At 39.7% G+C, this 14,677-nt stretch overlaps 1 protein-coding gene across 12 annotated transcripts in view; it reads left to right on the top strand.

Annotated features, from left to right (window-relative positions):
* Positions 1-14,677, top strand: part of chl1b (cell adhesion molecule L1-like b) — a 900,313-nt gene that overhangs the window by 252,857 nt on the left and 632,779 nt on the right. Inside the window, exon 1 of one of the 12 annotated variants that reach the window (XM_087994479.1) lies at positions 625-775. The exons of the other annotated variants lie outside the window; for them this stretch is intronic. The gene's annotated coding sequence lies outside the window, so the exon portion shown is untranslated. Of the gene's footprint in view, positions 1-624; positions 776-14,677 lie in introns of those variants that run through there. 12 annotated transcript variants of the gene reach the window in all.

The following is a 14,677-nucleotide window of genomic DNA, read 5'->3' as shown; positions in this document are numbered from 1 at the left end:
CTGTCTAGCATCATGTTTTCCCCAGGACATGACTTCTGTCTCTCTATAACTCTGCATACCAACTCTTGAAAGTTTGTGTGTATGTGTCCCTTCGATAAAAATGTTGAAGACTTCTTCAAATTTTCCCTACCTGCTATGCCAGTCTGATTTTTAAAAAAATTTTGTCTTCCATAAAGTCCGGTCATCTGAAATTAAATGTCGATTTTCACATGCATGAAAATGGAGAGTTGGCAGTGGAGAAGATGGTTGAGTTGATCATATTACATACTGTGAAGTGGTCAAAAACGGCCAGTAGAGATGGAGCACTATGTTCACGAACACGTGAGATGTTTTTTCATCAAGGTTCTTTTCGAATCATGACAGGGGCTAATCAGAAATACTTTTAATTCCCACAAATACAGCTCAACATCCTACAAATAAAGAAAGAATTCCATTTAGTTAACACAAAATAGGCTTTGACTGGTAACTCAGGCGTTAATCCTGCATGCTACACCCATCTGAAGCATCTGCCCAATTGCAGATTGTTAGATCGAGTTGCCAACACCCATTTCCCAACATATAATGAATTCATTCATGAGGAAATGTTTGTTACTGTGAAGCATGAACCACGATTGCAAGGCTGAAAGTAGCTTTCAGACTGATGTTACATTTGTGGAACTATTAATTGCTCGAAGAATTGAACAGCGGGATGAAGGAAAGAATTATAGTCAATGAAACCTTAGTCTTTTTACCTGCTTACACGAGAGGAGAAAATTGATTGGACAGTGATTTTAAGGTAAATGTTTGTTAAGTATACCTTTTTCTTAGATGACAGCCTGGTCTAGTTTAAAGCCACAAACATGCAAAGACTCGAGTATAACGCTCAACTTCATTACAGATAGCTTTTACTATTTGGAGGTATGTGGTATTGACCAAGCATTCCATATGGTGCCTGCACAGATTCCCAATCACCACTTTGATATGCACGCAACTGTTTTCCTTTAGCTTTTCGCCAGATTTCATCAATCCCCGATTGGTCCACCTTATGTCAAAATCTCTGGCTGCAAAGAGCAGATATATGCCTACCAATGCCCCTCTCGCAAGTTGCCAAGGAGAGAAAAAGCCCACTCAACCTGTTTTCCAAGTTGAAAATGATCTCCTGCCTCACTGAAAGTGAGATGAGAGTCTTGGGGAAATGGGGTAATCAAGCGTGCATCCCGTCACATTAGCATTGCTAATCTACTACTTGGAACAGGAAGAACTTTATATTCATACTGGGATATCTGAACAACGTCATGTATCTAGATACAAATCAGTTTTTCAAAGTATGTTAGCTGTGTTTATGATTTGGACCATAACAGATTTGCGTTGTTTAACATTTTGACACACTGCATGGGGAAATCTGATAACTTTCTTAATAACTCGTCATTTGATTGCTCAGAACTTGAGTACTGTTGAAAAAGGACACATTTTACCAAAGCTTTTCATCTTTCATTGTTCAAGATAATTCACAATAATTACAAAAGTAAAGGAAAAACATGTATATTGTTGAGCAGCAAGTACTGAAATGATTGGGGAGTGGACTCAGATTGGCAGAGGCATTGCCATGTTAAAAAAGCATCAGTTAACGATGACTGACATTTAACTAAGTTTTGTTTGAAGTTTGATCAGTGCAGGCTGAATGTAGTTGGTCAAGAAATGAGAGGCTGTCACCCATTTTCTTGAGTAGAAACAGCTGTAGTGTACATGTCTGAAAATGATTAACTCCACTATATTAGTACTTTTAATTTCGAAGCCGTCCTGCTGGATAATTGCTAGCATGGTCAGCTTGTTTCTTGATATATATCAGACAAAATCATGAATGGACCTAAGGCTGTTACCTTTTCTTTCAAAGTGACCATCTTGGATTACTCTGAAGTGTAAAGTGCCTCAAAACATTGATCAACATGTAAAGCTAGCTGATTCATGCTCCTACTGTGCAGTAGCAATGCTCCTGAGAGGATTCCTCCATCAAGCCAAGACATTGCTCTGCCTATTAAACAAATGAGTAATGTGCGTTATGAATTTCAGTGCTGGTAGGCTCTTACTACATAGGTTTATGTCCCCAAGTCTTGCGGAATGTTCTGAACATCATATTCCTTTGGCTGTTCACAATAAGCAAACATACCGCTTTGGAAAACTCACAACACAGCGCCCAACATTAGATATGATTTCACAATTCAACAATATTTAATTAATAATCCTGAGCATGCAACAAATTACATTAACGGCCAATTTAGGAATGTCAGTCAGACTCGCAGTATGGCATACTTGTTTACTAGAAGCTACACGTCTGAACACATAGAAGTGTTCTTTACAGGCAGAAATAACGCATACACACACTGCCCCTGTCTCAGTGCAATAAAGTAAGTGATAAGAATTCGAAAATTCATTTCCCAGGGTGCCCTGTTGAATCAATTGTTGGTTAAAATTTGACAAACCTGGCAGTTAACTGACAGTCATTATTAACTGCCTTCTCCATGACACTGTTCTTACAATTCAGAATCTGTTCAGCAATCAATCAGTAATCTCCTCTCATAGTGTACAAACATTGTTTTCTTTTTCATTGATATTTCTTGCAAATTGTCCTGATGAGTGCAAGACAAAAAGCTTTGACAAAATGTGATTTTTTTCTTATTATCTTTTTAATAACATTTTCAACTTTTGCTTTAAAAATAAATTTAGATTAGATTTAATATCTTATCTGTTCAATATTGAGAAAGCGAAATGAAATTCTAATATAAAATACTGAGAGAGCTGTGAAATGAAACCTACGATTAGTGAAGTCTTAGACGAGTAAAAATCTTTAGGTTTAAAATTACCTTTCAGAAACAGCATCAAACAGTCGGATGAACGTCTATTTTTGCTATTCCAAGATTTTCAAATTGATTCTGCATGCTTTGTGCACTGCAGAATGTTAGGTTGGCTATATCTTTGCTAAAGTCAAAAAGTGTGGTGATGGAAAAGCACAGCTGGTCAGGCAACATCCGAGGAGCGGGACAGTCAATGTTTCAATCATAAGCTCTTCATCAGGAATATGGGATGGGACTATTGGGGGGTTCAAGGGGGCTCAATGGGGCTGAGGGATAAATGGGAGGGGGATAGGGCTGGGGGGAAAGTAGCTGGAAATGTGATAGGTAGATGAAGACGGGAGGTGATGGTGATACGTCAGAGCAGAGTATGGAGCTGATCGGCGGGAAGGAAGATGTACAGGTAGGACAGTTCAGGAGGGCAGTGCTGAGTTAGTGGGTTGTATCTGGGAAAACGTGTGGGGAGAGGAATTGAGGAAACTGGTGACACTAACATTGATTCTCTGTGGTTGGAGGGTCAAAGGCAGAAAATAAGGTGTTCTTCTCCAGTCGTCAGGTAGCTAGGATTTGGAGGTGGAGGAGGCCCAGAACTTGCATGTCCTTGGCAGAGTGGGAGGAGGAGTTGAAGTGGTTGGGACAGTGGGGATGTTTAGTGCGTGTGTCCCAGAGATGTTCTCTGAAACGTTCTGCAAGTTGACATCCTGTCTACCCCAATGTAGAGAAGACAACATCATGAGCAAAGTTGATGAGGTGTTTGGATGTGCAGGAAAATCTCTGCTGGATGTAGAAAGATCCTTTGAGGCCTTTGATAGAGGTGAGGGGGGAGCTGTGAGTACAGGTTTTACACTCCTTGCTATTGGCAAGGGAAGGTGTCGGGAGTGGAGGGTGTGTTGGTGGGGGGCATGGACCTAACGAGGGAGTCCGAGGGAATGGTCTCTGCGGAATGCTGAAAGGGAAATATATCTCTGATGGTGGGGTCTGACTGTAGGTGGTAGAAATGGTGGATGATGATGTGTTGTGTCTGGAGATTGATAGAGTGGAAGGTGAGGACCAATGGGGTTCTGTCCTTGTTGCGGTTGGAGGGGTCGGGTTTAAGGACTGAGGTGTGGAAAGTGGTGGAGATGTGCTGGAAGGCATTGTTAATCACAGGGGAGGGGAAATTGCAGTCCTTGAAGGAGGAGGCCATCTAGGACTTTCTAGAGTTGAATTGATCTTCTTGGGAGCAGGTGTGGCAGAGGTGGAGGAATTGGGAGTAAGGGATAGTGCTTTTATGGGGGTGTGGATGGGAGGAGGTGTAGTTCAGGTAGCTGTGGGAGTCGGTGGGTTTGAAGTGGATATCCATGTTGAGTTGATCGCTGGAAATGGAGATGGAGAGGTCCTGGAAGTAGAGGGAGGTGTCCAAAATGATCCAGGTGAACTTGAGGTCAGGGTGAAAGGTGTTTGTGAAGTTGATGAACTGTTCAACCTCCTCATGGGAGCAGGAGATGGCAACGATGCAGTTACCGATGTAGTGGAGGAATGGTGGGGAATGGTGCCAGTGTATCTGCGGAAGATGGACTGTACCATGTATCCGATGAAGAGGCATGCATAGCTAGGGAAGAGGCAGGCATAGCTGGGGCCAATGTGAGTGCCTATGGCTACTCCTTTGGTCTGAAGGAAGTTGGAGGATTTGAAGGAGAAATTTTTGAGGGTGAGGACTAGTTCAACCAATTGAATGAGTGTGTCAGTGGAAGGGTACTGGTTGGGTCGGCGGGAGAGGAAGAAACGAAGGGCTTGCAGGCCTTTGTCATGGCGGATGGACGTGTACAGGAACATGTCCATGGTGAAGTTGAGTCATTGGGGCCTGGGGAAACAAAAGTCATAGAGTTGGTGGAGGGCATGGATGGTGTGCCGAATGTACATTGGAGGCTCCTAGACCAAGGGGAACAGGACGATGTCAAGATATGAGGAGATAAGTTTGGTGGGGCAGGAGCAGATGGAGACGATGGGTCGACCGGGGCAGTCAGGTTTCTGGATTTTGGGTAAGTCAAAGTTGAGCTCTGAATTACTGTATTAATAATAGTTATTGATGCATAAAATATTCAAGACTGTGTTCATTAAGATTTGCTTAAATCATGTTAGGTTGCTGAAATGACTTAATTGTCGTTACAGGTATGTCATCCGAAATATCTGCTGCTTGTGGCTAATTCCTAAAATGATGAAGTTCTGCTGTGCACTGTCAAAAACATATATGTAGTTGCTTAGGGTTTGTTGGCGAATGATTTAATAAGAGCTGTCAGCGGTTTTATCACTTTTAATGAAAGAAGAACAGCACAGAATGCATTTTGAACAGAGGACCAAAGCTCTTGGTATTAGGTCAGTTGCTACAAAAGCATATAATCAGTTAAATACCATACAAAATTGGAAAGAGAAAATTAATAGTTGGGTTGCTTCATTTGCATTAGGATGTTCCACAGCTTGAGGCATTTCAAGCTGTAACAGCAGTACATTTGGCATCATAAACAAGTGCAGACTGTGCCTTCCACTTGTGATTTGCTTCTCTTTATGTGTTAGCCTGCATTCCCACGAATGCATTTCTATTACAGGAGTCAACTGTTAAATCTTGTCCATAGCAGCTTGCTTTGAATAAGGTTAAATTCAAGCATTTATTTTTCAGCTGACATGGTGCCTGCTGTTTTGACCAAAGGTTACCAACATAAGGAACCTCTGTGACAAGCCCATTTTAAAAAAGTGAAACTTCTTCCTTTAGAGCTGTTTGTAAAGTTTAAAATTTTAAAATAGTATTCCTGCAAAACATTATTTAGTTTTTATAAAACTATAACTAATGTCGATCTGAGGTTAAAGTTTCAATGCATGTCTTTGCAAGAAAACAAGAGACAACCGTTCTGTTGAAAAGGATCTGTATTTATCCCCTTCTATTAACACTTCAAATTGCTGGGTGACAAATGCTGTGGAGCTGGTATAAAAAGTTCAATATATTTTTCCAAAGGACTTTCAGAGTGATCTCACAAATTCCTATGTTGTACACTTTGCAACAAGCAAAAACACAGGAGATTCAATTCACAGTACTGTAGAGTGGATGCAGTGCTGAAACTGAGGCAGTTTTAACTTGGGCAATCTGCATTAACTAATCACTGTGCACCACTCACTTCTGACCTCTGCTGATCAGATTGCACAAGTGTTGGATACAAAACATGGAACAGATGGATCAACCGTGTCAAATATACAATGTAAAACTAGAAAGTGTATTAGTAAACATTGCTAAAGTTACTGAGTCATTTGCTCAGCACTTGCTGTAATCTTGTGCAGAGTGCTGTCAAGACAAAAAAAAATCATGCATGCTTTATCTTCTGCAAATGATTTCCTGGACATCCAATTTTACCAACACACAATTTGGCTGTGAATAACAAAGCTGCACTATTAAGCATATGCAACTGGGTGTAAAATTTCCTGTTTAAGTTGGGCTTGTCACAATTGGATCCAAGTAGTTTCAGGCTTTCAAAAGCTGGTGGCACAATTAGAGAAGTAATTACTTTCCTTTTTGCCTTACTGTTTATTAAATTCCATTTTACTTCATCTTTGCACTTGCACTTTTTCTGTCAAACGTTTACTTCACGATAGTTAATTGTTGGTGACATTGGTGTTGAGCTTCGCATTCTGCTGGTGTCAATTCCTTTGAGCCCACAGCTAGGTTGACACAAGGAGGATGATTTATGAAAATTTTGGCAAATGTGAGATGCAACATACTTTTGAATGCGTTAACCATACCAGGAGAATTGCACTGGACTGAAAAGGTTAAGTGTTTCTCTCTCCACAGTTGCTGTGAGACCCTGATGGGTTTCTGCAGCAATTTTCTGTTTTCATTTACTTGCAGGGGCTGTACTTGTGTATATGTGAAAACAAATCTGTATTTGCCACTGCTGAGATGGGTTGTCATTGAAATGTGCATTCTGCTGTAGGATTACCTAATGTAGTGTCTTGATTTAAGATATCCCATAGACTCTTACCTCACAGAAGATGTCATTCACTCCCTTGTGGCGTGCTAGCTCTTTGAATGGAATTGAAGATTACAACAACACAAGGATTGCACCCTGCTGAATCCTTCAAAGCTATCCCGGAAGTGACCAGATTGCCATGCAGTATGTGAATCAGGGAAGCATTGGTTGAAATGCTTGCAAGAGATGGCACGTTCCACTGTGACTGTGGAAATGAGCAGCAGAAATGCCAGGGTGTGCATGAGGACAGATATCAGTGATAATCATGTCATTATTCAAGGGCTTTTTATTAACCATTTCTGAGCCTTCATTGCATTCAGTTGATAAATTTTAGCTGGTCTCTGCAAGATAAGCGTTATTGGGCATGCCAGTGCCTGTTATTTCATGAGTAATTATGGTGACATCATTGTGTGCAAGTGACTGGTGCACGAGAGCACTTTGTAAAGTAAATAGAAAGAATAAAGAAATATGACAGGAAAGAAATTAAGAAATTTGGAAAGAGATCCTAATGTTTTGATTCTAATAACCTGGGTAGGGTTGTTACAGCAATTATTTGATGAAACTTAGAAAGTTTGAATGCATTCTTCAAGTGTAATCAACTAAAACACAAGAAATGGGGAAGGTAAGTATTTTAACCTCACATATTATGTCAGATCAGAAGTTGAAATGAAATCCCCTGAATCCTGGCCACTTCAGGTTTGATTGAAGTTAAATATTGTTATTGTTGTTTTAGCTTGAATTGAATGCCCACACTCCACTTGTTTCACCACCTCCTCACTCAGCCTTTATGATCTTATCCGACTGTAGTCATTTCAAGTTCTTTCCCTCACTCCCTCCCCATATCCTTTCTGCTGTCCCTCCTCTGCTACCCTTTCTCCTCATTTGTCTGACTCCATACCCCCATCTCGGTTAATCTGTCTTCTTTGACTCCTTTGCTCTGGTAACTTCTCCTCATTTGTGCCTCTTCTCCACACACCCAGGTAACACATCAGATTTTCCACTGAGCTCTCTGTACCTCTGCTTCCACAGCCTCTGTACTGAATGACTTTAGACCCTTTCTGATCTCAAACTCCGATCTCAACCCTTCTTGTTATCCATCCTGCGTTCAGTGCCCTCCTGTCCATGTGTGAAATTTCTCTCTCCTGCTGACATGCACAACTACCGTCTCAGTCTTTCATCACTCAAAGTTGCACTATCCATCGTATTAATACCACAATAAGATAAGCTCCAATCTAATCCTTAGATCAAATTGTACCCTTATTATTGTCACCACCTCCGAAACACACTTCTGTTTTTGTATCTGACCTTGGAAAGATTTTCTTCTGAGTCACTTAGCAAATATTTCCTTTTGTAGCTTGATGTCAAATTTTGCTCCATAAGCCTCTTGTTAAATGCCTTTGGAAATTTTATTTTTATATTAGCATTATATAAACACTGGTTCAGATGGAAAATGCAATGGATTCTGTTAATCTAATTAAGAACAAAACTGTTACAAAAGTTGAGCAAAGCCATCAGAACTTGTGGAGAGAAACTGAGATATCTTTCAGATTGAGGGGAAAGGTAAGTTTTGTTTTGTTGATAATTCCTCCCTTCAGCTTCAAGATTGCATTATGGTAAATATTTAGGCCTGAAGGCATTAAAGAACACTGAAATTATCTCTAAACTTGATCTCAGTCTAACGTTTAGAGAAAAAAAGATGTTGCTCAAATATCCCTGCTACAGTCCAACACTTGTTCAGTTCAAAATGTTGGTTGACTTCAAATTAAGTTTTTAAAAATGCTTAGTTCACGATGATTTTATTAATTTTATTTGCTGAATTGTTATTTGCATTTTGTGTCTGCATTTTTCCTGACAAGACCTTAACCTGTCTTAAAAAACTGTTTCAACAACATATTTTATCTTTAAAACAAACGAATTTTGAGAGCACTGGTATTGTGCAGTTTGCAAATTTTCCAGCATATGTACTTGACATCAAGTTCAAAGGTTCATACTTGGTGTCCAGTCCTTCCAAGAGTCTCCTTGACTTTTCTTTGAAGGTATAGAAAAGACTAGAAAGTTAAGTTTCAAGATTTTCTTTCATTTCAGGTAAGTAATGACATGTACCAATGTGACAAGCAGCTAATTAAGAACAACTGCAGTTGATAAAGTAGAGGAGAGATCATTGAATATCTTGAATATCTGAGATATCTTTCAGGTTGAGGGGAAAGATGAGTTTTGTTTTGATGATAATTCCTCCCTTCAGCTTCAAGATTGCATTATGGTAAATATTTGGGCCTGAAGGCATTAAAGAACATTGAAATTATCTCTAAACTGTTGCAAGCAAGGGAAGGGAAAAAAAACTGTGACAGAGCAGAGAATCATAGACTCCCACAGTACCATACAGCCCATTGCATTTGTGTAGACTCTCCAAAGAGAGCATCTCACCCTGACCTACCTTATTCCTGTAATCCCACATTTACCATGGCAAATCCACTAAACCTGCACATCTTTGGACTGTGGGAAGAAACTGGAGCACCCAGAGGAAACCCACACAGACACGGGGAGAATGTGCAAACTCCACTCAGTTATCTGAGGTTGGAATCGAACCAACATCCCTGGTACTGTGAGGCAGCAGTTGAAAAGAATGGGAAACAATAATGTAATGAGTGTGCTGGAGTTAGGATGGAGTAGGTGGGAGGTTGGCAAGCTATTAAAGATTGTGATAGAAATCCTCCTGCTACTTTTCCTTCTTTTTGAATTTGGTATTCCATGATACTACTTAATTTCTGGAACTGCAAAGTTCATCCTGTTGAAAGCTGGAAATCTAGATTTTAACCCTTGGTGGGTTTTACTTGGATAACCAACACGAATGTAGTCTTCTCTTTTGGCTCAGAGAAGACCCCAATACCATTTTGGCACCCACATCCTGGGGCCATCAGTACCCTGATACTGACCTTAGCGTGCATTTTCTCACAGGTCAGACTGAGGCCTGCTTAACACATGATTTAATTTCCTTCTTCACTTTCATTGATGGAAAAGGACACTATTCGAAAATGAGTTTTAAGAAAGCCCTTGTGTCCTCATGAGATACCCCTGCACATCCCACTGGCAGTTAAGAGTGAGGAGGGAAATTTCTTGATGGGGCCAGGAGAAACTCAGCCAAATCAGCCCGATGTGGAGAGAGAGATTCCTGAAGTTAAAGAAGTATCCCTGTCAGAACCTGAAAGAATTAGGTGCATTGGTCAGGGGTAATGTAAAGTAATAGGGTAGGGCGATAGATAGGGGTTAGATACTCTTCAGAGGGTCAGTGTGGACTTGTTGGGCCTAATGGCCTATTTCCACACTGTAGGCATTTTGTGATTCTCTATGATGAAAAATAATATGCCTTTCTCCTGTACTCTGGCATCAATACTTTTTCTCCTCTTCATCACTGTCAACAATGTTATTCATTCCTCTCCTCTTTCTTGTTCCTTCGAAAACAGCAACAAGCAACATTTTCTTCTCATTTGCCAGGCTTTGTACAGCCACCAATTTTGATCATGATGTTGTGTTCGCATATAAATGCCTTCTATTGTGCTAAGCATGAAGCTAAAAAGATTTTTCTTCCCATTTCCCTGATGTCTCCAACTTCAGTATTAAATGTTAAGATATACTTTGTCTGACCATGCCATGTCTTTCCACCATTTTGAAAATTAATTCAGTCAAATTATTTTATTTGGCTAATTACTGCTTTTGTGTGTCTGTTGATTTCTCAATTAGCCCTTGAGTAGCATGTAATATTTGAGAAAAAGCTATTCGCAAAAGAGATTATGTTTATTATTTTTAGCTGAATATAAACTGAACCTTATCTGGGCAATTTTGGAAATGCTGATGAATAAATTCAAAGGAGTCGAGTTCAAATTGCTTTGATTTTCAGATCTGCTTTATGCTCCTTCAGTTACATGCAATACCATCATAACTACTTTAATGCACTGTATTTTCATTATGTTTTGAATTAAGCAAAACTGTTTCATGTGATTATAGGCTTTTTGATATGACAGAATAGTTGTGAAGGAAGTTCAATTTTATTAACGTATTTTGATATGATCCCTGACATTGTATTATCTAGTTATAAAATATTGGTTTGACAGTTTTTACTCAAGAAGATAATGGTCCTTTTGAGGTTTATGTTGAAACATTTTTATAGAGGAGAGAATAAGAAGTTCAGTAATGTGGTTTCTTTTCACATCATTATCTTTGAAAACAAAAGTGAGGAAAAGGACCTTACTATAATTTATACAGTGATGTAGAAATAGGCAGCTATGTTCTCTTAGTTTTGCTTGGTGACCATCTTTATTGCTTTCTTGCTCGACAGCTGTTTCTCATATTGTTACTGCCTTCGTAGGATTCCTGGGATCTTTTTAGGGTTGTTTTAACACACATAACAATGAACACATCATAACCACCAAGTCCCCACAATCACTCCATTGTGCCCTGTAGAAGCATTATATTTGTCTTTGTCTCAGAGTAGTCTTGAGACTCCATATATTTACAATTAATGTGCTTTTACATGATGGGAATTTAGTTTGTGTATGTGATATGCTACAACATCATCCTGTTATTTCTTTGCATGGATGGAAAAAGGCAACTTTCAGCAAGGTTGTAATACAAATGTTCTTTGAGTGATTGCTATGTATCTAGTCTGATCTAAATAATAGTTTCTCACTGCATTTGTAAGTTCTGTCTTGAAGTGTTTCCATGGCATGTAAATATGTTGGCATATAACAAAATGAATTGTCGTAAATATTAGCATACTTAAATGATTATGGAATGATAAATGTGTTGGACAATAATACTATTAATGGATCCATTAATGACTGATGTATAATAGAAATGCATGCTCTGAAAACCACCTGGCATGGAGTAAAAGCCTATCAATTACACTTTCAGCAATAAAATATAATTAAATAAGCATTAAAATATTATGTCAGCAATAATGGAAATCATAATTATCTCAGAACGCACAATACAAGGCATATGATTTTTCATTTTCACTGAGGGACTGTTAGGGAAAATTGACTGAAGTGGATTGCATTGGAATTCTGAATGGATTTCACAAAATGAAAAACCGATTGTAAAATGCATAGTGGTCAACTGGGAGTGTTTTAGGTTTTAGACTTAACGAAAAATGGAATCTGAGCCTTTGTTTTCTGGTTTTCCACTGGAAAGGAAGAGATATGTTAATGATTCATTCATGCGATGTGGGTGTTATAGACTAGACCAGCATTTATTTGCACATCCCTTACGCCGTTGGGGATTATACATGGCATTAGTTCACAGCAGTGCAAAAGAATGGAACCCTTTCCTGTGATACAACATGTAGGATTGTCATCAAGCTGTTATGCAGGGCAGCACAAGTAGACACAATAATACGATGCAACTGAGAGATTCTATCATGGGCAAATCGAAAACCTCTTCCCTCTGGATAAGTCTCTGGTGGAGAACTGCCTTCTTGAGACATTGCAGTCTTTGGATGTAGGCGCACCCACAGTGCTGTGAGGAAGGAAGTTCCAGGATATTGATCCAGTGACAGTGAAGGAACAATGATTATTGTTACAAGCCAGGATACTGTCTGGCCTGCAAGTGAACTTGTAGGTTAGATTGTCTGTGACTCTTTCTACATTGTGGGATTGGAAGAGGTGTGGTATAGAAGGAGGCAGTACATCAGGCAGGTAGGCAAGACCTGTCTCATCAGAATTGTTACAATAGCTATTGGAGGCAAACACCAAGGTACATAAAGCACTGCCTAGGGTGGTGATGGTGACACTCCCCATCCAGGACACAACAGATGAAAGCAATAGAACTCAGTTTGCTGTCCATGTCACTAATGAAAGCTGATACATTAATTCTTCTGCAGTTGCTGTCACAGCAAACAGTTGTAAATCATGCAGCAATGACCACACTGACTGCAGTTGCCAGAGAAGGTGCATCCCAACACGTCCTCTAGGGCAGTAAGGATGAGCCTGCCAGCCATGTTCACATGTTGTGAACGAAAGAAGTAATATCCTCTTGGCTTGGAATGATCAGCTGTGGCTGTCTCGGCCACTTGCACGGAGTGGGTGCTGAAGAGCTTCACTCAATTGATTCTGCAGTTGAGGGTTGGCTTATGAGAAGAGGTTGAGTAGACTGGGACTATACTCACTGAAATTCAGAAGAATGGGGTTGGGGATCTTCTAGAACACATGAAATTATGAAGGGAATAGATAAGATAAAATCAGAAAGATTGTTTTCACTGACAGGTGAAACTAGAACTAGGGGGCATTGCCTCAAAATAAGGGAGAAACAGATTTAGAACCGAGTAGAGGAAGAACTTTTTCACCCAAAGATTTGTAAATCTGTGGAATTCATGACCCAGTGAAGCAGTTGAGCTACCACATTGAATATTTTAGAGAAAATATAGAGTTTTGAACAGTGAAGGACTTAAGGGTTATGGTGAGAGGGCGGGTAAGTGGAGTTGAGTCCACAAAAAGGTCAGCCATGATCTTATTGAATGGTGGAGCAGGCTTGAAGAGTCAGATGGCCTACTCCTGCTCCTAGTTCTTATGTTCATACATTCTTATGTAAGGTCACAACATAAGAGCTGTCCCTTTGTGAAGAGCGTATTCCTCACCTGCTTGATGGCTGTTTTAATATCTTACAGTAGGTTAAATAGTCAAGTATTCCATCATGCTTTGCTCCTGTATTGTAGTCAGAGAGCAAATATGAAAAGGATGGGATGGTTCTGAAATCTTGGTTTTGATGTTTTGAAACCTTAGAAATAGATTGGCGACAATTCCTCTGATGCACCAAGATAAACAGACAAGTAAATTGTCAAGACGAGTTAGAGTTACAGGGGATACGGACAGGTGAAGTGACTGGGCAGGAAATTGGCAGATGAAGTAACTGAGTGAACCTTTTCATTTGGGCAGGAAGAATAGAAAAGTATGTATCATTTAAATAGAAAGAGATTACCTTTCTTTATAGCTTTTCTCATGAATTTCTTGGACCTTTAAAGATTTCACACTCCCCTAGTTTCCCACTAATCTTTGCCATTTTGTATGCATTAGCTTTAAATTTGATACCCTCCTTTATTTCGTTAGTTATCTGTGGCTGTCCTACCATCCGCCTTTTCACTGGTATATACTTTTCCAGAGCACTGTGAAAAATCACTTTGAAAGTCCTGCACAGTCCTTCACTTGTTCCACCATAAAGTATTTGCTCCAGGTCTATCTTAGCCAACTCCTCCCTCATCCCATTGTAGTCTCCTTTATTTACCCATAACACACTGGTATTGAATTTTACCTTCTCACTGTCTATCTGTCTTTTAATTTAATCAATACTATGATAGCTCCTCCTGAGAATATTGCTAACTATGAGATAATTAATTATTCCTGTTTCGTTACACAGGACCAGATCTAGGATAGCTTGGTTTCTCCTGGGTTGCATTGCATATTGCTCAGGAAATTATTGTAGGTGCATTCTCTCAACTCCTCAAGGTTACCTTGACCAACGTGGTTTAGCTGAACAATATGTAGTTTAAAATCCCCCATGCCTAGCAATGACTTATCCCTCTTACTATTTCTGATTTCCACCCGCATTGATTCGATCTTTTTTTCCATTAAACCTGGATGATTTCTCAGCACTGCCCTGATGTCATCCTTAAATATCAGAGCTACACCACCTCGCTATCCTTTTTGTCTGTCCTTCCAAATAGTCCGATACCCCTGGATATTTAGCTCCCAGTCAGGAACACCCGTGCAACCATGTCTCTGTAATCATACCTATTTGTGATGATTTGTGCTGTCAACTTGTTTAAAATGCTGCCAGCTTTCAGGTAAAGTGTCCTTTTGCTAGTTT

The sequence above is a fragment of the Chiloscyllium plagiosum genome, unplaced genomic scaffold (assembly GCF_037043375.1).
Source record: "Chiloscyllium plagiosum isolate Xiang-an unplaced genomic scaffold, Cpla_swu_hap1 HiC_scaffold_14, whole genome shotgun sequence".
In the NCBI taxonomy this organism is placed as follows: domain Eukaryota; kingdom Metazoa; phylum Chordata; class Chondrichthyes; order Orectolobiformes; family Hemiscylliidae; genus Chiloscyllium; species Chiloscyllium plagiosum.
The sequence above is the reverse complement of the archived record's forward strand: the minus strand, read 5'-3'. Positions and strand labels throughout refer to the sequence as shown.